The sequence below is a fragment of the Eptesicus fuscus genome, chromosome 19 (genome assembly GCF_027574615.1).
Source record: "Eptesicus fuscus isolate TK198812 chromosome 19, DD_ASM_mEF_20220401, whole genome shotgun sequence".
NCBI classification, from domain to species: Eukaryota; Metazoa; Chordata; class Mammalia; order Chiroptera; family Vespertilionidae; genus Eptesicus; species Eptesicus fuscus.
The window spans coordinates 44,959,082-44,983,937 of record NC_072491.1 but is presented as its reverse complement, the minus strand read 5'-3'; the positions used below and the strand labels follow the sequence as shown (position 1 = coordinate 44,983,937).

At 45.0% G+C, this 24,856-nt stretch overlaps 1 long non-coding RNA gene across 1 annotated transcript; it reads left to right on the top strand.

Moving 5' to 3' along the window:
- The first annotated feature begins 16,815 nt into the window (after positions 1-16,815).
- Positions 16,816-24,152, top strand: LOC129147240 (uncharacterized). Its single transcript, XR_008554605.1, has 3 exons — positions 16,816-16,848; positions 19,865-20,082; positions 23,679-24,152. It is a non-coding gene; the product is annotated as an uncharacterized LOC129147240 (long non-coding RNA).
- Positions 24,153-24,856: the final 704 nt, after the last annotated feature.

Below are 24,856 nucleotides of genomic sequence, written 5' to 3'. Positions count from 1 at the left end.
CTCACTGAATAGGAAAGAAAAGCTCAGATTTCAGGGAAAACAAATAGATATAAGGCCAAGAAAGGGAAGGAGGGAGGACAGCTGGACTGGGGTAGGGCATACAGAACTGAGAACAACTCTCCTTAGCCACTTAAACTCAGTCACAGAATCCCAGGAATTTAGGAGGCAGAAAGCCAAGCAAGGGCACCCCTGGGGTCTTGCATGAGAGCCAGAGAGAGGTGTATACTGTCAGTGGCTGCAGCAGTGATGTGCTGGTAAGCGTTGAACAATCCACAGTCAGGGAGAAGCCCTGGTTTGTTGCACTTGCTAATTTCCATTGTGTAAATACTCCTGCTATGGCTGGTTTCAAGTTACCTATGTGACATTGCTGAAAGTGGAGCTGGGAAGAGAAGTGCACAATTGGCACTTGTGAGCTGGTGTGAATCAGCTCTGGCACACCCCTGACCACAGAAGGTAACCCCCTCCCTTCCCCGAATGAGTTTTGTAGGCTGGGGTCATCCAGGAGCTGTGGGAATGCAGCATTCACATTTATTGGTTGACATAAGCAATAAATAGCACTTTCTGTTCATTAACATTCTAAATGTGAGAAGGGAGATTATTTGTCCTCTAGTTTCCCTGCCTTCCAAGGAGGATCAATCCCAAAGAGGATGTATTCAGATAGCAGGAGTAGCTACTGAAAGGGGTGGGAGAATATTTGGGGAAGGAGGAGACATGAGGTTGCTTGTGTTGAAAAGGAGCTTTGGGAAAACAACAGAGATGCTTAAATTTTTTCAAGTTCTGCTATGTGGTATGCAATATCATCATCCAGATTTCCCTAAGAAGTCTTCAGTAAAGTCTGCATTTATCACCAAAACTATTGGAGTTCAATTTGGTTTGAAGGAGGGACCCCGTAAGGTGCTGAGCTGTTTTCAAGGTGGACACAGAGTGAGAGGAGGAGCTGCCCAAAGGGTCATAGTTACATTCAGGTCAGACAGGAAATAATAATAATACCACAACAACATTAACAAGCACCAACTTTGTGCCCACTCTGCTCAACTCACTTTATGAATATTAATCCATTTAATCTCACAACATCTCTATGTGATAGGAACTATACAGATTAGCAACTGATCTGAACTCAGACAGGCTAGTGCATCTTTTTAAATAAACAGTATATCTTTCAATACAGAACATCTCAGATCTTTGTAGTTAGGATGCTTGATCTAAGATTCAGATATTTCCAAGAGAGCAGAAAACTGATCGCCCCTTTGGTAAGCTGTTAGAAGTGAAATGAAAGCCTTACCTTAAGGGGGGCTCCAGACATCCGCCAGGGAGTTGAGTATTTTCTTTCTGGGGGCTCCTGAAATCATAACAGAAATGCCTTGTACACCAGCTGCATACAATTCCATTCAACAGACACTATTAAACACCCTTTGAGGGCTACAACAATGAGGATGACAGTCTCTTATGCATCTCGCCCAACCAGGGAGAGGAGACAGGAAGTGGAGGGGAAGAGCAAGTATCCCTTAACTATGTGACAGGGAGAGTGAAATGAGTGCATGAGAAGCACATCAAAGGTGCAGCTAAGCATGTGGCATAGAAATCGTGATAAAATTAATAGGCTGATAAAGTTAGGTCTCAACTTTGAGGGGTTCCAACAGGCACAGGTAGAGAGTGAGGACAATTTGTGGTGAGAGAAACACCCAAGCTAAGGTGCTGGGATGGCATAAACCAGGGCAAGGAGTGGGACTGTAGGCACGAGTAGAGAGAGCACATGACAGAAATCAGATGCTAGTCTCAGGGAGCTCAGTCTTCTTCACGTTGTTTTATAATAATAAGCCATGATATAATGATAATAAAGTTATTATGAAAATCTGAAAAGTCAACAGGACTATTTTAATTTTGACAAAATAAAGAGCACCTTAAAGTTTAAGTAAACATAACCATACTTCTATTAACCTTGATTCTAATAATTAAAAATCAACTGGTTCATTGAGGTTTAAAATTTTAAAGGCTAAGCATACTCTGCACAGATTTGTGACACGATGCATTTTATAAGTACCTCCATTGCTTTCTCCTGCTTCCTGTCTAGATTTTTCCATCTTCCTTTGCCCATTCCTTCCTGCCCCCCCCCACCCCGATCAGTTCTTTAGGTTCCATATCAAAAGTTGTCCCTTCCGTGCCAGGCCTTTGGTGTCTGAAATGACCCTAATCGGAGCTCAGGTGTTAATGGTTAATTATGATCTTCAGTGGGAATATGTTGGCTTAGAAACCAAAAGTCCAGGTAATGGGAGAATTTCAGGCCAATCAGAGAGATTGGGGCAGGGTCATCCAATTCTCCTCTATCACAACCAAAAGGAGACTCCTTATTCCAGCTACAGGGCTAGCATTGGTTGGGGAAATTTCTTTAGGAAACCACAGGCCAAATTTCATAGAGGAGGAGGTAGAACATGGCTAGAGTGTCCTCTGTGCCCTCTTGTGCCCTGGTCCCTGTTTTCCTTCCTCCCCTGAGGAAATGCAGAGATGTTTTTGGAATGTAACTCTAGATAACTCAGGCTATCAGGTTACATTTCATCTGGCAATCCAGACAGGCTGCATGAGCCAGGGTAAAGGGAGACCAGTGGTGGGGGAGGGAGGAAAAAGCCACAGGGGAGAGCAGAGTAAAAAGAAAGGTGATGACATGAGGAGCTTCTGGAGGCAAAGACCTGGAAACCTGGACCCAGCAGGTTCAGCTTCTGAGCCAATGTTCTTCTGAAGGCCAAGGGCACTGCCAACAGCCCTATGGGAATCTCCAAAATTTCCTAATTGCCTTGGCCAGGGGCCACCACAAATCATACCTCCAGACATTTCACTGTTTACAGAGCCCTTCGCAGACAGAATGCCTCACAATTGCTCTGGGACAAGGACAGCTGCCATTACTATCCCCATTACAGATGAGTAAACTGAGGCTGAGAAGTCCAGTGATTCGCTCAAGGTTACTCAGTGAATGAGAAGGGAAACTGGAACTTCACTCAAAGTCCACTAATTTTAAAGCCAATCTTCTCCCACCTGCCCCTTCTCCACTATCTTGAATAAACGACTACCCAGAATTCTCTCTGATGTCAGTGAGTTGATGTCCTCTCAGAGATCTACTATAACAAGTCTATGGTACTAGGCAATGTCATAGGAAATACAGATATGGGGTGCGGGGAAGGGGATTGTCCTGTCTCTTCTAGTTACTCACAAGCTTGAGCAATTTTGAAATAACGATACAGAGCCTTTTGGCCTATGTGCTTTCAAACACATCCATGAACTCCACTCTCTTACAGTCATTCATTCAACAAATATTTCTTGAGCACCTGCTCTATGCCAAGCCCTGTCCTAGGTACTAAAGTTACAATGAGGAGAGGACAATTAAGGCTCTTGCTCTCATGCAGCTCATATCCTACCAGCAAGAGACAAATAAGAAACCAGGGAAATAAACAAGTGCGTGCTAAAACTAAAACAGACACAGAGCTGCTCTTGGGCAAAAACAAGCTCAGATCACATGAATGTCAAGCTGGGCTTCAAAAACTCAGCCTACAGTCTTCTAAATTAATACCAAGAGTTCTTTATTTACCAGATCACATAAAAACAAGTCCCTTTATTAGGAAAACCACATAAAAAATCACATGAGAGCCCAGTCAAACAGGGATGGACTACTGCAAGACCTAAGGAAAGAGGTTATTGCTAATAAACCACAGCTCCATCTTCAAGGCTGTAATGGATGCAGAGCCTGAGAAAAGGGCAGATTCTTTCAACAATGGAATGATCCGCGAAGATGACATTATTATTATGACTTCAGGGTCGAATTGGAGACTCTTGTAAATCAAAATTAAATTACACTTTCAGTATCACAAACAAGGATTTCAGCTTCCAGGGTACCAATATGTGTTTGTTCACATGTGGCTTTTAGATTTCAAAAGATAATACCAGCTGAAGCTAGCCCAGCACACACCACGGAGAGTGTTCTCTTTTTGAACTTGATGCATTTGACATCCACTGTGCTTGTTTGGCAACTAACCAACGACGCACTGTCTGTGAACTCAAATTGTTGTCTTGCATTGTTCCTTATCTCTTCCATTGTTAAACTTCTCATGCAACGATGCCTCATCTACCACTGGCTTACAGGGATCACCTCTCACCCTTGTGCTGTTTTAACCTTGCACTATAATATAGCCTTCATTTAGTCCACAATTTGTTGAACGCCTACTATGTGCTGGGCACTGGATTTAGACACTGGGCAGGTAGCCTTCTTGGAGATTTCAGCCTACAGAAATAGGTAGACATTAGTCCTCACTCAAATGAGCCTACAGTTATGCATTACAGATCAAGACAAGTGCAATGAAGGAAAATAATTAAATTCCATGAGAATGGATTATATTCAGGAAACCCAACCTGGACTAGAAGGAAGAAAAGGATTTCCTAAGAAAGTAGAACCAGAGCTGAGATGGGAAGCAGAGAAAGAATGTGCAAAGGCCCTGGGGAAGCAGAGAAAGAATGTGCAAAGGCCCTGGGGAAGCAGAGAAAGAATGTGCAAAGGCCCTGGAGGGAGGAAACATGGATCAATATGTGCACTGCACAAACGTTTGCATTGTAGACCAGCACTGGGGCCAAAGCAGGGAGAGAAATGGGAAGGAGGGGAGTGAGGCAAGAGACTTAGATGGGTCCTTGCATATACAACTTTGATTTATGTAATTTTATGTAGTGTACATTTTTATACTCACATCTATATATATGAAAGCTTAAGTGACCGTTACAACTGAACGACCGGAACTACCGGTCGACCAGTCGCTAGGATGCACACTGACCACCAGGGGGCAGACACTCATCGCAGGAGCTGCCCCCTGGTGGTAGTGCGCTCTCACAGCCAACCTCCTGTGGTCCCTCCCCTCCCATCCCTCCCTTCCCCTTCCCCTCCCCGCCCCCCCCCCACCACCACCACCACCAAGCAGGCCCCAATCGGCCTGCCCTGATTGGGACTGGGTGAGAGGGCCCTAATCAGCCAGGCCTAGGGACCTCACCCGTGCACGAATTCAGGCCTCTAGTATACTATATATAGAGAAAAATGTTTAACACGTTAAGTGCCCAGTCAGTCACCTGTGACTGACACTATACTTTCCATCCGGAAGACAAAACAGGCTGGGCGCTTAACGTGTTAAAGGAGTTAATGACAAAAGAAACAATTTTTAAACTCTTGTTTTGACAAAATGCTGATAATTGTTGAGGCTCAGTGATAGGCATATGGGACTTAGTTATTATACTTTCTATTTTGTGCATGTTTGAAAACGATGATGACTGCCTACTATCATTAGTTAATATCTCAAAGCACAATACACACTTAGGATGAGGTTTGTTACCAACAGTAGTAGATGTTGTTCCACAATCCTTATCATAACTCCATGAGGTAGTTAACTATATTTGCCTCCATTTTACAGATGAAAAAAGACAGAGAGGTCCAATACTTGTGTAAGGTCACATAGCATGAATGATGGAGCGAAGACTGTATTCAAGATGGCAGGGAATAAAGCACACTACACCATAATCAAGAGACTTGAATTTCTTGAAGCCCAGCTTTACCGGTCAATATCTACGTGGCCTTGGGCAACCTCAGAGCCTCAGTTTCCTCCTCTGTAAGTGAGGAATGAGATGATCTCCAAGGCTCCTTCCAGCTCCAACATCCTATGAATCTACTGAGATATAATCTTCTATCCACCTGTCCTCCACTCTAACCGCACACTTTCCCTTCAACACAGTTTAACTAGCCATTCTGTGCTCTAGCTCAAAGAACAGGCACTATTTTCAAAGGACAACCAGGTATTACAATAGTTGTGTTTCTTTAATTCTTGAACTGAAAAGGCTGCTCTGGGTATTCAAAGACTTGGGTGGAAAAGAAATAGCAACCTGCTGAGTGGACAGGGCAATTCAAAGTCACGCTGGTGTGCTTAGCACTGTGTTGCCGTAACCAAGGCTTGGGCGGCTTAGTGCTTCAGCTGTTCTATCAGCTGGGAACTATTCGTGTTTCTCAATTCTCACAGTTACTCTGCCTTAGGCAGAATTATTTTCCACACAGACACAGGACAGGTGGCCTGGGGTCCCACATAGCACCCAGGACAGTGGTAATGGCCTTTCCAGAAGAGGACATGCCTTCTTCTATAACCTGGAGGAGTCTTCCTCTGAAGCCTGCCTCTTCTTGATTCATCTCAAGTCTGCTTTGATCATCCCATTAATAAACTACACCCAGCTCTGGCCATGGGGGTCATAAATCTCAGTTTTGCCACTTATTGAGAACAGCACCTTGGTCAAGCCAACTAACACCTCTAAGCCTCAGCCTCCTCACCTGGAAAAATTGATATTACAGTGCCTTAGAGGGTCATTGAAAATATTAAATAAGAGATTATTATATGGGAACATGTCTAGCATAGGGTTTGCATACTTTATGCATTCAATAAACATTTCTTCAATCTGTAAGCTGGGAGGGGAAAGTCAAAGAGTTTATGTCACTCAGAGAAAATGATTTTGGAATTTCTGCAACCCTCAAAAGTAAAAAGAAATGTAGTTCCATTTATTCAGGCAAGTTTTTATTGAGTGCCTACTATATAGCAGGCATTGTTCTAGGCACTGAGGAGAAAGACATGAATAATACACACAGGAACTTGCTCCCATGGAACTGATTTAGTGTAAGCCATTTGAACTTTTCAAAAGTTTAAAGTCACTAAGCCTGGCCTCAGTGGAGGGCAGCCACACACTCTTGCAATACTTTCATTGGTGGCCCTATCTGAGAGCCCTTTTCAGCACTACAAGGACTATAGCCTTGACTCAGTGTGACATTTCTAATGTCCTCAGGTGTCCTTTCTTGCCTGAGTGGACAGGCAGCACAGTATAACACAGCTTCTCTCTCCTCAAATATGTTCCTAAAGACATAACTCAATGATCAATGAGAAAAGAGTTCCTTGTCCACACAAGTTCAAGAAACAATGGATTGATTCAAGTTCAATAGAGTTATTCGCTGCAGGCCTTCTGAGTCTTTAGTAAACTCAGGTACTTGTGAATCTCAGGAAGGATTACAGTGTGAAGCCTTTGACCAAAGTCCTGCTTTGTCCATTTATTAGGGGTATATGGTAAATCTGGCCTTTTGCAGCACACATTTTCAGAAATGCTGGATCCTTGGAAAGAAGTCAGGAGCCCCCAGTCCTGTACCCAGTATGCCACTGCCTCCCTCAATGATCTCAAGCATGTCAAGTTACCTCCTTAGGTATTGGTTTCCTCATCTAGAAACTGTATTCATGGTGTTAATGTGGGGCGGGAGAGTGATGAAGAGGAGGAAGCTGGACCACATCACCTCAAAGCTCTCTTTCAGGAGAACCAGTTTCTCATTTGGAAGGTCACCAGGCTCCCTGGTGTGCAATCAGGCTTATGTGTTCCAGCGGCCCCTCAACACTCCACACCCCCAGCTTTGAATAGGATGAGTTCTTCGTCTATCCCAAGGATCACTCCCACTTATTCCCTTCAATCCCATTAACAGCCTCTATATTCTATGGCCCACCAGTTCTTGAAAGAATTGCTCCATAACTAGTCAGTTGGGGCCTTAAAGATGCTCCAGAACAAGCAAGAGTCAGCCCAATACCTTCCACGTCTCGGGTGGATATTTATCATCCATCAAGAAACAGAGAGAGGGGAGCCTGAAGAAAATACAATACATTAGCAGTGGTTTCCTCTGTGTCATGGACAATGGGTGACTACCATTTTCTTATTTAAACTTTTCTATATTTTCCAATCATCCGTCAATGAGCACGTATTATTTTTATGATAGAATAACAAAACTAACTCCTCCCCCTTTTTTAAAGGGTCATGTAGTGCAGGTCTGGGCGTGAAAGAAGCCTTCCAGCAGGAGTGTTCACATTGCCCCAGCGAAAGTCCTCTGCGTTCCTGTCTCCCATTACCTTGGCTTGTCTCCCTGATTCCTAATCTTCAACACCAACTCCTAAGCAAAGTTTTTAATAGCTCCCCAACTGAGTTCCTGGCATTTCCATGTGACCTCCCGCTATCAGCTTGGCAGGTGCCAAGGCCTCCGAGTGGCCACATGTATTTGTGCAGATTGTCCACTGCACAGCTCCAGGGGTTACAACAAACACAGATGACACTATGAAGGATACCTCCTGAGTTGTGCAGTGCACAATCCACATGGCCATGCGTGGCAGCCCCGCCTGATGCCCGGAGCCATCAGCATGGCCTTCTAAACATTCTGTGGGGTGAAGTGCTGCTCAGAAGATGGCAGAGCTGGGCTTGGGAAGCAGTACACCTAATGCATCGCAGGGTGGGCTCTGAAATTAAACTGCCCAGTTTATACACTGCTTCTTCCCCTTAGCAGTTGAGTGACCTCAGACAAATTATTTCACTTCTCTGTTAATACAGCTTCAGTTCCTGTAAAATAAGATAACACTAGTACCTACTCCCCAGTGTTGTTCTGAGGATTAAATGAAGTTAAAATACAGAACATTTAATCCATTTCCTGTCCCAGGGAAAGTGCTCAATAAATGCTAATTATTATAACTGTGATTTCCTCTGAAGTCAACACAGAAATCTAGAGACAAGGTCTTCAATGCTAATTAAATTTTGCATTCTTATTTAGCTTTATCTGGGTGGGGTGAGGGGGAGGCCAGGGTGGGGATGAGTTCCATGGGGCCAGACTGGATCATGGGTGTTCACCAAGGCGGCATAGGGTTCAGAGAGTCCGAGCATCCAGCTGAGTCGGGGTTGGTTAGGATTACTGCCTAAGAATAGATACCGACAGCTAAGGCAAGAGACAGGAAGGAGCTGAGGGCTGTGAAGCCCAGAGTTAGGATCAGGCAGGAGCTCTGAATCATTGCTGGAACCCCCTTGGGACACTCTCATCTTGTGGACACCGGGTCTGGATCTGGGTTAACGACTTTTCTTTCTACAGTAATTAGGGCCGGCTCCAGCTGTGAGTTTTAAAAACACGTAACAGTGGCTTGAACAAGATGTATATTTTGTCAAAGAGCAGAAGTAGAAATCCCAAGGCTGACTTGTGGCTCTGCTCCTTCCAGGGCATGCCTGCACCTCTGTAGGGTCTGGCTTCGTCCCCATGGTCCAGTTGGCATCCACAGCTAGGCAGCAGGATGGAAGAGAGGTGAAGAAAGGAAGTGGGGGTGGGGCACTAATGCTGTAACAAATTACCACAAACTTAATGATTTAGCACAGCACTAATTTATTATCTATAATTCTGGTTGTCAGAAGTGTAAAATGCGTCTCACTGCGCTAAAACCAAGGTGTCAGCAGGACTGGGTTCCCTTCTGCAGGCTCTAGAAGAGAATCCATGTCTTGCCTTTTCCAGCTTCTACAGGCCACCTATGTTCCTTAGATCACAACTTCCTCCCATCTTCAAAGCCAGCACTGGCCAGGTGAGTCTTTCTCCCAATGCCATCTCTCTGGTTCTGATTCTTCTGCCACCCTCTTCCCCATCTAATGCTTCGTGTGATTACATTAGACCTACCTGGATCATTCAGGCTAATCTCCTTATTTTAAGGCCATCTGATTAGCATCTTTAATTTAATCTGTAACCTCCATTCCCCCTTGCCATGTAACATAACATATTCATAGGTTCTGGGGATTAGGACATGGGCATCTTTGGGGGGCATTTTTCTGTCTACCACGGGCAACCATGGCAAAAGTTCTATCACTATAGAAGAAAGGTACATGCCACACTCCCCAACAAGGCTATGATCTCAGAAAGTGGGTGTCCCGGCCCACCCCACCCCCCAGTGCCACAAAAATGATGTGCTCATGGTGGAGGAGGTAAGCCTTCTTGTCTGCCCAGCGTCTCTGAAGGATGCTCCTCCCCTATGTGTAGTCCAGCTGGTTCTGGTGGGGCAGGCCCATCCTCCCGGCTGCTGGTGGTGCCAATCTGAATTCTCCTACACACTGCAATTGCTTCAGGAAATGGGCATGTCACCCAAGCCAGGTCTATCGTGTCATTCCTGGGCTGGAATTTTGGAAACAATGGTCTCCTTTCAAAATTTCCTGCCAGTAGCATGCCTGGGTCCTGAAAACAGTGGTGTGCATCTGTTCCCAGACTTAAACATCCACCAGCACTCTTTCTGTTTTCCCAGGTGGCTGGAACCTTCTCTGCTGTGCAGGGCTGGAGAGCCTATAAGACCTATGTGGATTCTAGGGTCTTTGAAGAAAGCAACACTCTCTTTGGTCATTCATTAAATGAGAAATTCATCCTTGTAATCTTGGAATTTTGAATAAAATCAAATGTGAAATCATAGTAACTATGGCAAGTTACAGAGTGCCTCCCATGTACTTTACATCATTATCTCCTCTAAACCTAACTACAACTTATCATCCCCAATTTACAAACCCACAGAAGGGTAAGTTAATTGCCAGGGACTTTCTTACAATAAGAAAGTATGTGCTCAGAAAGAACTCAATCCCACTGACCTAATTAATACATAAGTTCTACCTAACAGTTAACTCAAAATGAGTGACTTGTCAACATATGACAAGAGTACCCATCTGTGCTCCCGATGGGACGGCTCAGCCTCTATTTATCTTCCATATGACTCTGTTATGAGAAAAGTCCCACAGTGACACATAGTTGGAAGACCGCTGGGATTGCAGAAAGAGTCCAGATCTTGGAGACAAAGGGTCTGGGATTAAATTCTGGCTCTGCCGCTAACTAGCTCTGTACCTTTGGATAAGTCAAGTAACCAAGCTGAGCTTCAGTTTAATGAAAATTGGAGCTACAAATACCCATTGCTATGGAGTGTCGTAAGAATTTTAGAGAATTTTGTTAAAGCTCCTAGCAATGAGTTTATAGTCAATGCTCAATGGATGGTATTGATAGTATTTAGGTACTATAATTGGCTTATCTGAGACAGAAAAATAGTCTCAATGAGTGGAGGATGGTAAGAGCAGAAAACCTCTTGAAAGAGACCTGGGAGAGGGGCTGTTAGGGGACTGTATGAGCAGAGGTCACCAGACAGCAAGGTGAGAGGTACAGGGAGGTTATAGCATGGACCAGGGGCTGAGGAAAGAGTACTGAGAGCCACAAAAGACAAGTGGTTCCATTACCAATGGTGCCAAGGACCCCATGGCCTAGAACCCAAGGGCTGACTGGAGTAAGAACTGCCTCTAAGACCTTTCTCCCAGAGGGAACTTTGCCCGGATGCTGACCTAACACCAAGACCCTTGGGTTGACTTCCTATGCAAAAGGGCTGAGGCTCTTAAGCAAGTTCACCTGCTCTGCTCTTCCATCACTAGATAGGCAACCCCTCTGCCTCCCACCCACCGCCTCCCTCATCTCTCTCCAGGAGGCCGAGTAGAAACATTCTCTAGAGCTGCCTCTTCTTGCAAAACCATGGGAAGGAGGCTCTTAAAAAGCAAAAATTTGGTCTCATAAACATGTCATAAATCCATAATCAGTTCTCCACATTCTTTATGTTTTTATTGATGCATCTAATATTGTTCCACCCTTGACTTTGAACCCACATCTTCTGGGTCCAAATTACTAAGAAGTGGCTGTTCACAGGAGATTTTATTACTATTTATTACTTTTTGTCAACGGGGCAGTTGCTTCTTTTTTATTTACCTCCAATAAAAATATATTCCCTGGTGCACCCAGACAAAATGTGATATTAGATATATTTTTATTTTTCTGCAGAAGTGTGATATTATCTAAACTAGATCTCCCAAAGGTCAGCTTGCCTTAAGCGATTCAGAATGGTGTCTATTGTGTGGGAACCTACATCAATTTCCTTCCCTTAGAATGAATGTATTCAGGACACGTGCCATCTGATGTCCAGCACACCCCCTTGCAAATCTATAATAATAAAAGCATAATATGCTAATTAGACTGGACAGCCGAACGACCTTCCAGATGTTTTTTTTTTTTTTTCTGCCAGAACAATTTCTAGATTAAATTGTGCTTTAAGTTCTTTGGTTTACAATATTTAGTATAAAACTCCTTCTACTATTCGATTTAGTTCTAAATAAGAACGTACCCAATCTTAGTGTCCAGTGGTTGCTTCGCCTGTAGTGGTACATCTCCTTCAGTATTCTGTTAGAGTAACCTTCATAGCACATCCAGCATTCCTTCTGAAGCCATGACAAGCAGGACAAGGTCCATGGTGTTTTCTCTCTCACTACTGGGACTTAGACCCATGAACAGAAGAGCTGTTGGTACTGCAGTCTCTCTTGAGCTGTTGAGTAGACCCTGGCACTCTCCCTCTGCCAGCTCACTTAGCCCATCTTGAGTGATGAAGCCACACTTCAATTGTTTGACAAAATCAGACTAGATATTCTTCTTTTCTATATGTGTATACTAATTTTATAAACATTGCAAAAAAATTCATGCCATTTAATGTCACAGTATTAGATGAACAGATGTTCTTCCGGACGACCTTCCGGACGAAACTGCAGCTGCGAGGGCCGAGCCCCTTGCACGAATTCCGTGCATCGGGCCTCTAGTTCTATCATAAATATGCATGAACCACAAAAAGGGATGGGAGCCAACTCTTGATTAACCAGCCTTCAATCAACCAGAACTCTCAGTTAACCAAAACTTGTATACTTGGCTTCAAAGAAAAAGACTAAGAACATGGAAGAAAGAAGCTAATACTGGGAGGTTAGCTTTAGAAACAAATGTTCCAGTGGCTGTTATTTTGAGCCAATACATCAGTAGGAGCTTACAGGGTGCCAGTCACTGTGCTGAGTAGCGTATGTATATTATCTAATTTAATCCTTACAACAACTCTTGAAGGAAGGAAGTACTGTTATTATCCCCATTCTACAGATCAAAAACTGAGGCTTAACCTTTTGCACTCGGATGTCGAGTGTGACTCGACACGGTTAGCATTAGAATAAAGGAATCGAGAAAAAAGCAAGAGAGTGCAAAGGGTTAAAGTAGTTAAATAACTTGCCCAGTCACAGAAGACTGACCTTGAACCCAACACTCTAACTCTAGAATCCACAGGCTTGACTTATACCACATTATAGGAATCAATAAATTCAGGTCCAATGACTACATATTTTACAGAGGCATCTAGAACTACAGTTGAGGAAATAAATTCCCAAGGAAAGGAAGGGGTTGGCCTGTGGGCACCCAACCAGCAACTGACAGAGCCAGAATTTGACACAAGTTCACCTGCAGGACAGTACCCAGAGGTTGCACATTTAGAAAGATGACAGCCAAGTTCCTCAGCTTCCAAGACAGGCCTCTCTACTCTTCCTGGGGCTCATTAAAGTAGGACAGTGAGACCTTGGCTTTGGGGCAAATTTCTAAGAAGAAAAATTGTAGGGGAGTAAGTTAGTCACTTAATTAACTTTTTAATTTATCAGTCAAGTAGCAGGACCTAATTGAAGTTTCCCTTGGAAGTTAGATTCTATAACCAACATAATAACTAGCAGTCAATAAGCACACACAATGTGCCAAGTTCTATCCCGAGTAATTTACATGTTTTAACTTAGTTAATCCTCATGCAACTTGATGACATGGGACTGACAATATTATTCCCATTTCACAGGTGATAAATTGAGGTGCAGAGAGATTAAGCACTCTGCTGAATTTACCGAATATTTGTACAATAGTGCTTCCACATATATTTTCTCATTTGATGTCAGAACAAGCTTATAACTCACAGGCAAATTTTATTATTTTTATCACCTCTATTTTAGATATGGAGAACCAAGGGGGTTTTGTGTGTGTGTGTGTGTGTGTGTGTGTGTTGTTGTGTGTGTGTGTGTTTAATCGACTTCAGAGAGGAAGGAAGAGGGAGAGAGAGATAGAAACATCAATGATGAGAGAGAATCATTAATCGGCTGCCTCCAGCATGCCCCTCACTGGGGACTGAGCCCGAAACCCGGGCCTGTGCCCTGACCCGGAGTTGAACCGTGACCTCCTGATTCATAGGTCGACACTCAACCACTGAGCCACACCGGCCAGGCTGGAGAACCAAAGTTTTGCCTGGACCCTGCCACTATTAAGCTTGAACCGTGAGCAGGCTCCTAACCACTCGTGGCCCCAATTTGGGGGCCTATAAGGGGTGAAACTGGATTCTCTCTAAGAAACCCCCAGCTGGAACACCCAAGATAAAGAGAGATGGCCTTGTTCTCTGGAATGTCCTTCCTCTACAGCTAACAACCCTGAGATCTCTTGGCTTAAGTACAGGGAGCTTGGCATCTCCTTAGCGGTTCTGAATAATTATGCAGCTTAATTATCCATGTGCCCAAGGGCAGAGGAGGGAGGGTGCATTTGTACACAGATCTAATCAATGACTGCTTAATTCAAGATGAAGCCTCTCTGGTGGTGCAATAGCTCTCTTTCCATGAGCACCAGATGGATGGTCTGGGGCCAGCTTCCCCTGAGATTCATGTTGAGGGAGTTCACTCATGAAAAGTCCTGGGAACATCAAGGAAAAAGCCACGCATTTCTCAATATATTCCCCTTTAGTACAAAAGGGGGAGATGGGTACTGCTACCAGGCCACTCCTCTCAAGGTCTACAGCAACAAGGAGACTCTCCAATCACACATGCACGGCAAGATCAGATGCTGAAGCCCTCATGATTTTCTGAATGTCTTTGTGATGCTTAAAATTATTTTGTAAAGCATTCCACTCTGCTTACATTTAAAAAGGTACTGTGTTCTGGCAGTATTTGCTTTTAAAATAAAAGGTGGAAGATAAGTAAGAATTAATAGGCCTCCTGAGTACTTGGTGACCTGTCATGGCTTTGACATCTGACATTTGGAGAGTGGGAAGCAGATGAAAAATAACACAGCAAGGCTTTCACTGACTCAAAAGGTTCATGGAACTGGGCATTTTTCAGAAGCTATCAAACAATTAAAATGTATTCAAGCCCTACCCGGTTTGGCTCAGTGGATAGAGCGTCGGCCTACGGACAGAAAGGTCCCAGGTTCGATTCCGGTCAAGGGCATGTACCTTGGTTTCAGGCACATCCCCAGTAGGAGGTGTGCAGGAGGCAGCTGATCGATGTTTCTCTCTCATCGATGTTTCTGGCTCTCTATCCCTCTCCCTTCCTCTCTGTAAAAAAACCAATAAAATATATATATTTTTAAATGTATTCAATTTAGAAAACTGACTTTCTACCTATTACGAGAGTGAAAAATTTTTTTCTACCCAATACTAAATCTCCCTGGTCTAGAGAACTCCCCACTAAGAGTGCTGGGTAAGGCAGAGCCCACCTCCACTACAGAAGTCTAAAAGGCCAAATACTCACTTTCCCACCTTCCTTTGCAACCAGCTCACAGCCAATTAGAGGGTCCCCTAGGCTTTCAATCAGAAGCTGGTGATACAAAGAAGGAGGGCCAATGGAAAGGCATTCTGGTGAGGCCACAGCAGTAGCAGCAATGTCTGATATCCAGGGACATGATGGCGGCAGTGGCAATGTCCTCTGGTCAGGAGAGACGTCAGCAGTGTCCTCACTAGTCTGCTTTTAGACACCATTCTGGCCTCCATCCTGCCAGCCACCTTGCCTCCTTGTTCCAGCTCATTTTCTAAGCCTGGGTCTCCCTGGTGATTCTGTGAATTCCCCAAAAGCCTTTCCTTAAATTACTTTTCTTCTTAAATCAGCCAAAGTTGGTTTCCATTGTTTATAATTAGGAAGTCTGGTAGATAAACTAGTTATATGATTTGGGCAAGTTGCTTAATCTCCCTGACCCTTAGCTTCCCTGTGTGTAAAATGGGGGTCATACTCCCAGGTCTTTCATTCATTTACTCAGTAAACGTGTAATCGTTGAACATCTACTGGCTGTTAGGCACTGTCTAAACTCTCCTGGGAAAGACAGACACTAAGAAATTATCATAGAAATAACTTATTATAATTGTGTAAGATTCTATGAAAAATTCATAGCAGCATTATTTATAATAGCAGAAAAAAAAAAAACAAGGCAAATGTCTATCAACTGATGATGGAGAAAATGTGGTATATCCATACAACAGAATATTACTGAACCATAAAAAGGACTGAAATACTGTTACATGCTTCAACATGATGAACCTTGAAAAAAGTATACTAGGTGAACGAAGGCAGGCACAAAAGGCCATCTCTTATGTGATTCCATTTATATGTAATCTCAGAGTAGACAAATGTGTAGAGACAGAAAGTAGGTTTGTGGTTGCCAAGGGCTGGGAGGAAGGGAGAATTGGGAGTGACTCGTTAAAGGTTACAGCGTTTCTTAACTCTGTGATGAAAATGCTCTGGGATTAGATAATAGTGATGGTTGTATAAATCTGTGAATAAAGTAAGAACCACTGAATAGTACACTTGAAAAGGGTCCATTTATGGTATATGGAGTGCATTTCTAAAAAGGGCTCTCATTCTTATTCCATTAGTCATCACTGCTTCCCTTGGTGCTGGGCCTTCCTTCTCTCCTAATGCTGATAGCTCTCCTCAATGCTGCTGAGAAAAATAGCCTCCGGGATCCCGAGATGCACATGCTCTGGCTCAGCGGCCCCCTCAGAAAGACCTTCCCTCTCTCAAGGTCTCTCCAGATGAATTCCAGAGAAGACCGAATGCCTATCTATGGATTAATCGCTGGGCCGGGTAGGGACTGTGATTGGCTCAGCCCAGTTACCTGGCAACCCCTGTGGGGAAGGAGGCTGGCACTGCGACTAACAACCCACCAGAACCACACGGAAAGGGGGCAATTTCCCCCCAAAGGAGGGGCTGTTCTAAAAAAGGGTGAAGGGGGTAAGACGGTATGTTTGACCACCAACATCTGCCCTGCGTCACTGTGATCACTACAGGAACCAAGCTGTCCCGGGGTGCCAGAGACCCTCCCTCAAGAACATCCAAGATAAGACCGAAAGAGTAAGTGGAGCCCGGCCAGTGTTGCTCAGTGGTCGAGCATCAGCCCATGAACCAGGTCACAGTCCATTCCCCGTCAGGTCACATGCCCCGTTACAGGCTCCGTCCCCAGCGTGGGGCGTGCAGGAGGCAGCCCGTCGATGATTTCTTCTCGTCATTTATGTTTCCCTATCTATATCCCTCTCCCTTCCTCTCTCTGAAACCAACAAAAACATGTATTTTTTTAAAGAGTAAGTGTAAACTAGTGAAATAAAACCCCGTCCCTGGGGAAGAATGCTACAGGCGGAGGGAATAGCTCACAGGGGATAATATATGTGAAAACGCATCAACTCTAAACCACTAGGTAATTGAGTTATTCTTCTAGGGCCCGGGAACCCTGACCCCCAGACTAGGGTCCCTGTGCTCTGGAGAGCTGGGACCCGGAACCCCGGCCTCAGCTCGCCTGCGGGAGCGCCCCGCTGCGGGCCATCACTGCGCGAGCACCTCACCCGATTCCTGAAGACTCTCCCGCTGTTTCTATCACAAGCAAAACAGACACCGTCTTGCACCAAAAAAATGATCTTCAGGCCAACGAGGGAGCGCATACAATGCAGCTGGAAAATGCCTACTTCCGGGTCATGACGTCCAGCCGTGGTGACGTCACAGCCATCCTGACGTCCCACCTGACGTCCCAGAGCAACGCATTCCTCACGTGTTCGTGGTGACGCCGGTGTGAACAAACCTACTGGGCTGCCAGCAGCGTAAGAGTATGGCACACACAAGCATATGCAGCACGTGATGATAATAAACAATTCTTTCTACTTCTAAAAAAAATGGATGTTGCCAAAACCGGTTTGGCTCAGTGGATAGAGCGTCGGCCTGCGGACTCAAGGGTCCCGGGTTCCATTCCGGTTAAGGGCATGTACCTTGGTTGCGGGCACATCCCCAGTGGGGGGTGGGGGTGTGCAGGAGGCAGCTGATCGATGTTTCTCTCTCATCGATGTTTCTAACTCTCTATCCCTCTCCCTTCCTCTCTGTAAAAAATCAATAAAATATATTTAAAAAAAATGTTTTCATATAAAAAAAAATGGATGCAAAACGGTATGCCTTCCACTGGCAGCAGCCTCATCCTTCTTGTGTTGACTGCGTCTCTTAATTGCATTGTTTTCTCTTGTGCTGGATTTAAGCTCGTGCTGTTCTAGAAGTTTCGTGTTGCCTAAGCGGACAGTATGCATCAAGTTCATTAGTGCCAAGGAAGGTCCTAGGCCTTCACGATCACTCATCACTCGCTCACTGACTCACCCACAGCAACTTCTGGTCCTGCAAGCTCCATTCACGGTAAGTGCACTGTACAGGCGTACCATGTTTTATCTTTTATACCATACTTCTACTGTACCTTTCTATGTTTCAACACGTTTAGGTTCCCAAATACTTACCCTTGTATTATGATTGCCTACAGTATCCAGTACAGTACCATGCTGTACAGGCTGTAGCCTAGGAGCAATAGGCTATACCATATGGCCTGGGTGTGTGGTAGGCTAGACCATCTAGGTTTGTGTAGGTTCACTATGAAGCTCAGACAATAAAATCACCTAACGATGAATTTCTCAGAAGGTATCCCCATCGTTAAGCAGCGCATGACTATACTATTTTAGGCCTAGTGTTCCACCCCTCTTCCCAAGGAAGAAATTTCCCATAAAAGTTGCAAGCAGACATGTTAACAGTCCTCATTTTCATCGAGGTATGACTGTGCTGCATTTTGGGACACCTTGCAAAGCAGGTTTGTTTTATTTTCATTTGAAAAGTGGAGAGGAGGAGTTTGCAAGACTGGACTGATACAGATGCATCGTTTTTACAGGACTGAAAGAGAGCATAAAAGTCATCTACCCGCTCATCTCAAAGATGGGGAAATCAAGGAATACTGGAAGACGTTAGTACCTCGGTCAAAGCCACACAGATGCTCCTGTCCCCTAAGCTGCCCATGTCTGGCTTAGTCAGGACCCATTTGGCTGCAAACGAGAGAAGCCAGTGAAAAATCCACAGGCGGGCTGGATCAACTAAAAACTTGGAGAGGAATAAATAAATGTTCCGTGAGTGAATATCCTAAAGGATTATAACTTTACAGAGAGGAAGGGAGAGGAATAGAGAGTTAGAAACATGGATGAGAGAGAAACATCAATCAGCTGCCTCCCGCACACCCCCCACTGGGGATATGCCCGCAACCAAGGTACATGCCCTTGACTGGAATCGAACCTGGGACCCTTCAGTCCGCAGGCCAACGCTCTATCCACTGAGCCAAACCGGTCAGGGCAAGGATTATAACTTGATGACAGCCAATTGGAAAAGTAGAGTAACAGCAAAATTCTACTACATACCTGTAGAAATCAACTTTCTCATATATGACATAGAAATGATGTATCTTGCCACAATAATGCTAGAAGGAAAGTATATTTGCCTAAGTTTCTTAGGTAAAAAAAAAAACACTTTTAAAATAGCCCCCTCCTCTTATTTTGTATTATTCCTGGCATGACTTCTCCCTGGAAGGCTGCATGTGAATCAAACATTTTACATGAAATTGATTTAAATATTACAGGAACCCTTGCTTTTTCAAGAAACACCACTGCCTATCCTTGGGGAAAATTAAGGCTGCTTCAGTAGAATAAATAGAACGGTCATTTTATGCTTCAATAAAATTAAATCAGCTCCTAATTTGTTTCCCACAGGGGCCCAATAGGTTATAAAATTCTGCTCAAATAGTTTAACTTAAGAAGTTTAAAGAAGGGATCAGTTACAGAGGAGGGGACAGAGTTAAGGGAGCCTGCAAGAGGTGAGGGCAGCAGGAAGCGGTTGCTACCTCTGTGTCTTAGGGGGAAGAGGAGGAAAGTGATTTTGCAGAATCCAATGAGAGCTGAAATCAGGGCAGAGGAGCTGCTGGCAGGAACCATAATCGTGGTAGGGCTAAGCCTCGGGTGCTGAAACAAGGAGAAAGAGAGGAAGAAATAGTCTGACTTGTCTCCTCTCACTGTTAAATCTTTTGCAGGTAACTTTCATTGACCAAACCCAACAGGAAACCAGAGGACAAGGAGCCTGGGGGAGGTGGTGTGTGGGGCTCTGCCTAACGTGGAGGACGCTGAGAGGAACCTGCAGGATCCACCACTTCCCCATCCACTCAACATCTATTGTGTCCCTCATTCAGATGAAGAGACTCTCATCCCCAACGTTACTGAGACACGAAGTCCCATAAACTGCCATGTCATGGTAAGGAGATGTCGATACAGTCGCACTCTCACTCACAACCTAAACTGTAACATACCCTTCACACCAGGTAGCAGAGAGGCAAGCAGAAAAAGAAAAGTATAATCTATTAGAGAAGACATGCTACAGTCCACACCTCAGCTGCTGGTCATGCAGCAAAAATCACAAGTCCTTCTTCACCACCATTCCACCTTCTCCCTACCCTCAGCACCTCAAATGCCTAGAATTTTGTTATCTGATAGGATAAAGTCAACCCTTCATTTCCATAGGATCAGAGCTCTTAGTGACCCTGTACATGCTGAGTTGTCACACTTTTCCACTAACCATTATTACTATGTATGAGAGTAGTAAGAAGTGACCCAGTGAGTCTTCTGGGCTCTGGATATGGTTCTTCTTGCCTTCATTGGGTAGCAGTAACCTAATTTCCCCTATTAATGAGGGTCAGTTGCTCTACTTAATACAGTAACATTCTGTCTGCTTGTTGTTTCAGTGACATGAATAGTCTAAATAATCAAGGACAATTTCAACCTTAATGAAACCATGCCAAGATTTCAGGGATGGGAAGCCAAAATGCTCTAAGTGAATTGTTAGGTGTAATAGTCTAACGTGAGGTGGGGCTACTCCCATCTCCTTCCTTGCTTCTAAGACCATGCATTCTGGAAATGGGAGAGATACTATGTTTACTGAATTCTGTAGGACAGGAGCCCCAAACTTTGAGGATGTTATGTCCCAGCAGTCTTTAGATGGTCATTCCATGTTCTGTCAAGCTTTTGAGTGATGGGTTACACAGTAAAATCAGCTAGCCCTTGCTGGTTTGGGTTCAGTGGATAGAGCGTCAGCCTGCAGACTAAAGGGTCCTGGGTTCGATTCTGGTCAAGGGGGGCATATGCTCGGGTTGCAGGCTCAATCCCCAGTGGGGGGCATGCAGGAGGCAGGCCAATCAATGATTCTCTCTTATCATTGATGTTTCTGTCTCTCTCTCCTTCTCCCTTCCTCTCTGAAATCAATAAATATATATATTTTTAATCAACTAATGTCAGCACGAACCCAGCACTAAACTTCTTTTGCCATCAATGAGTTCCTTGGTTACTTAGAGGTTATATTATGTAAGGCAACAAGACAATCAAGGTCCCTTCACACTACGCAATGGCAGCTATGTTAATAACTATCAGCTATATCTCCGGTCCTGAGTCACTATTATAGAAGAAGAATTTTCTTCCTAACAGCCCCCTTCTCTGCCCTTACTCTCCCTGTTACCCTCATGTGACTTTCAGGAGGCAGAATGGTGTCATAGGAAGAGCCTGCCCAGGTTTGGAGTCAAAAGTCCTGGATTCAGATTCCAGCTGTGCCTCTTGGGAGCTGTGTGATTCTAACTATGCAGTTTCCTTGTGAATAAAATGGAGATATATGCCATGTAGGGTTTGGGAGTGAATTAAATAAACCAATAGGCACTCAATAAATATGACTGCCTTCCAGCTAAATTCCACATCTGAAACATCAATTTCAGAAACAGTTTATAACAAAAGGGGTACCTTAGGGAAATTTATTAAATATCACCAGTTGAACTTTCTCTGGGCTTAGCCTTGCTGCCCTGATGATGCTCATTCCATGGTTTTATAAGCAAAATCTACAGCTCTAAGCTTTTCAATTCCTCATCTTTTGCTTTTGCATATGGACAGCTCAACATTCTTTTCTGTCTCAATATTTCTAAATCTGCCAATTTTGTGTAAGCTAAAATCCCCTGTCTGGGCTTGAGTCCAGTCTTCTCAGCAGATGATTTCTTTGGTAAGTCCTAATACTTACAAATCATCCTCTCTGTTCTAATTCAACTCTTGGCCCAAGTGCACACATAAGCACATGAGACTCAGGGGCTTAGAGGAGTGATGGGTGGAGGAGACGTTATGTGTTTTGTGTGTGACCCAGTCTCTGAATACTTCTCCTACATCGAAGTTCCACACTGTCAGGATTAGTGTTCACAAGCAACAGAAATCGACCCTGACTCTCCTAAACACAAATGTTTTATTAGAAGACTATCAGGGTCCACAGCATCATCACGAGGTTAAAGAAATAGGCATGGAAAACCGAGGTGGGAGCTAAGAGAGCCTAAGAAGACCAGACAGCAAGGACCAGGGCAAATCTGCTGCAGCAGAGACCACCTGGCGTCAATACCTCTCCATCCCATGCTGGCCACAAATGCCCTCCAACAAGGAGCCACCAACCTCCTGTCACTCCCCGCCTCCCGCCCCGAGAGTGTGTGATCCCTTAAGCTTGTCACATGCCTGCCTCTGGCTAGGCCACAGCAGGGAGCGAGAAGATCTGGTCCCTTTAGGTCCTGTATTTGAAAGTAAGCACAGCCTTCAACCACCACACAGGAATGCATCCCTCTGAATCAGGAGGCTAACAAGAGGTTCTAATTGAATGGCCTAAGCCAGCAGTCAGACACCCTTAATGTTGCCTCAGAGCTGGGAGAGACTCCCGCCACGACCACTGCACTCCAGCCGTGAGCCTGGCTTCTGGCTGAGCGGCGCTCCCCATGTAGGAGCACACTGACCACCAGGGGGCAGCTCCTGCATTGAGTGTCTGCCCCTGGTGGTCAGTGCACATCATAGTCACTAGCCGTTCTGCCATTCAGTCAATTTGCATATTAGCCTTTTATTATATAGGACTAGAGTCCTGGTGCACAAAATTCGTGCACGGAGGCGGGGGGTGTCCTTCAGCCTGGCCTGTGCCCTCTCGCAATACAGGACCCCTCAGGTAGGGTCCCTAGGCCTGGCCAGTGATCAGGGCCTATTAGGGCTTTCCTTACCCCTGCTACCGGCAGCTGGCCCCACCCCACCGCTGCCATTGCTTGCCATCTGTGTGGCCCTCCCCCCCTCACCCCCACCACCAGTTGCCTCCCTCTGCGGGCAACAGGCATGGGGTGCGATCACTTGACGGGCCTGGGCCTCCCTCTGCAGGGCAATTGCTGGCCAGCCCCACACACCTGCCACAGCATCGCTGGCCCGTGGCCTGGGCCTCCCTCTGTGGCCACCGGCTGGGAGGCCCCGCCCACCCACTGCAGCGCCACAGGCCAGGTAGCGCGGGCCTCCCACTTTGGGGCAGTTGATTGCAGGGCTCTGCGATCAATCGCCCAGCAGAGGGAGGCCCCGCCCACCTGACTGGGGTTCTGCATTTGTGGGGGCTCCCTACCCCTATAGATCGCCCCGTTGGCTGGTGGCCTGGGCCTCCTTCTTTGGGGCAATCGATTGCGGAGCACCCCCATCGATCGACCCGCAGAGGGTGGCCTGGGTGGGGCCCCCCCACCACCAATCGCATAGAACCGGCCTTGGCTGGCCTGGCACCAGTGTGTGTCATAGCGTGGTCGTCCAGAAGGTCATCCAGACGGTTGTTCTGCTGTTCGGTCATTCAGTAGATTTGGAAATTACTCTTTTATTATTACACACACACACACACACACACACACACACACACGTATTTTCAGCACTCACCCATTCATTTGTTACTTTTAGGCAATTTCATCTTTTGCTTATTTGTTTAAAAGTGTTTCATAACTGATTTATAGTGAGAAATAGCACTATATATATTTATCACGTTTTCAGGATGTGAAAATGGAACATTTCATTTCCTGGTACAGGACCGTGTGCTGTGACCACTGGCAGAGGAAAACCATCTCCTTCAAGATGGGTCAGATCAGTGAGCGCAAAAGAGAAGATCCTTCTAAACATTGTTCCAAACGGAGTTCCCGCCTCCTCATCCTTTCAGAGCCAGTTGAAGACCAACTCCAGGAAGCCTGGCCTGACGACTCCAGCCAGGTTGGGCTAGGACTAGGTGCCTTATCCTCCTGGGTGTCCCAACAGCCCATGTGCAGATCTCTACCGCTGCACGTGTCACAAATTTGGAAATCCATACTTATGTCCCTCTGTCTCCCTGTGGCCTATATGCTCTGAGAGTAAATGTTCGTGTTTGTGTTTCCTGAGACGCTTTAGAAGAGTACCAGAAACATAGCAAAGGTCTGATGCATCCCTGTTGAGACAATGAATAAATGATATTCTATAATAAATTTTACAGCCTGGCCCTGGCCAGTGTGGCTTAGTTGGTTGGACATTGTCCTGTGCCCTGAAAGGTTGCTGGTTCGATTCCTGGTCAGGGTACATGCCCAGGTTGTGGGCTGGATCCCCGGTGTGGGATGTGCAGGAGGCAGCTGATTTTTCTCTCTCTCTCTCTCCCTCTCCATTCCTCTCTCTCTAAAAAACAAAACAATAAAAGATCTTTGAAGAAAAATAAATAAATGTTACAGCCTTTAAGATGCTTTTTAAAAAAACAAACAGACCTAAAGATCACCACTCCTTTTGTTTAGTTGACAGAGGAGGGGGAAAATCTAATTTATATACCAGCTCTTCAACACACACACAATTTGAAGACCTTGAGCAAAGACTTCTATGGAATACCATTTTTAGCCAAGCAGATATTTTAAAGACTAAATTATTTCTTAAACTACTATCAACAGTAAACCCTGATTGAAAATATTATGTCCCTTAGGGACTGAATTTCTCAGGCAGTAGTCAGGATGGGAAAGAAGATGAACATTCTGTACTTCTTGTTAAATTACTTTCTTCTTCCTGAAATGAATAAACTGTTGTCTAAAAGAAATCATGAGCTCTTTTTTATTTTTATTGCTATGGAATCAGCTGAGACAAACAGTAAAATGGTTTTCAGCCCATGGTCCACAACTTAGACATTCAGTTCCACATGCACTGACACCTCATATGTGCCAGGC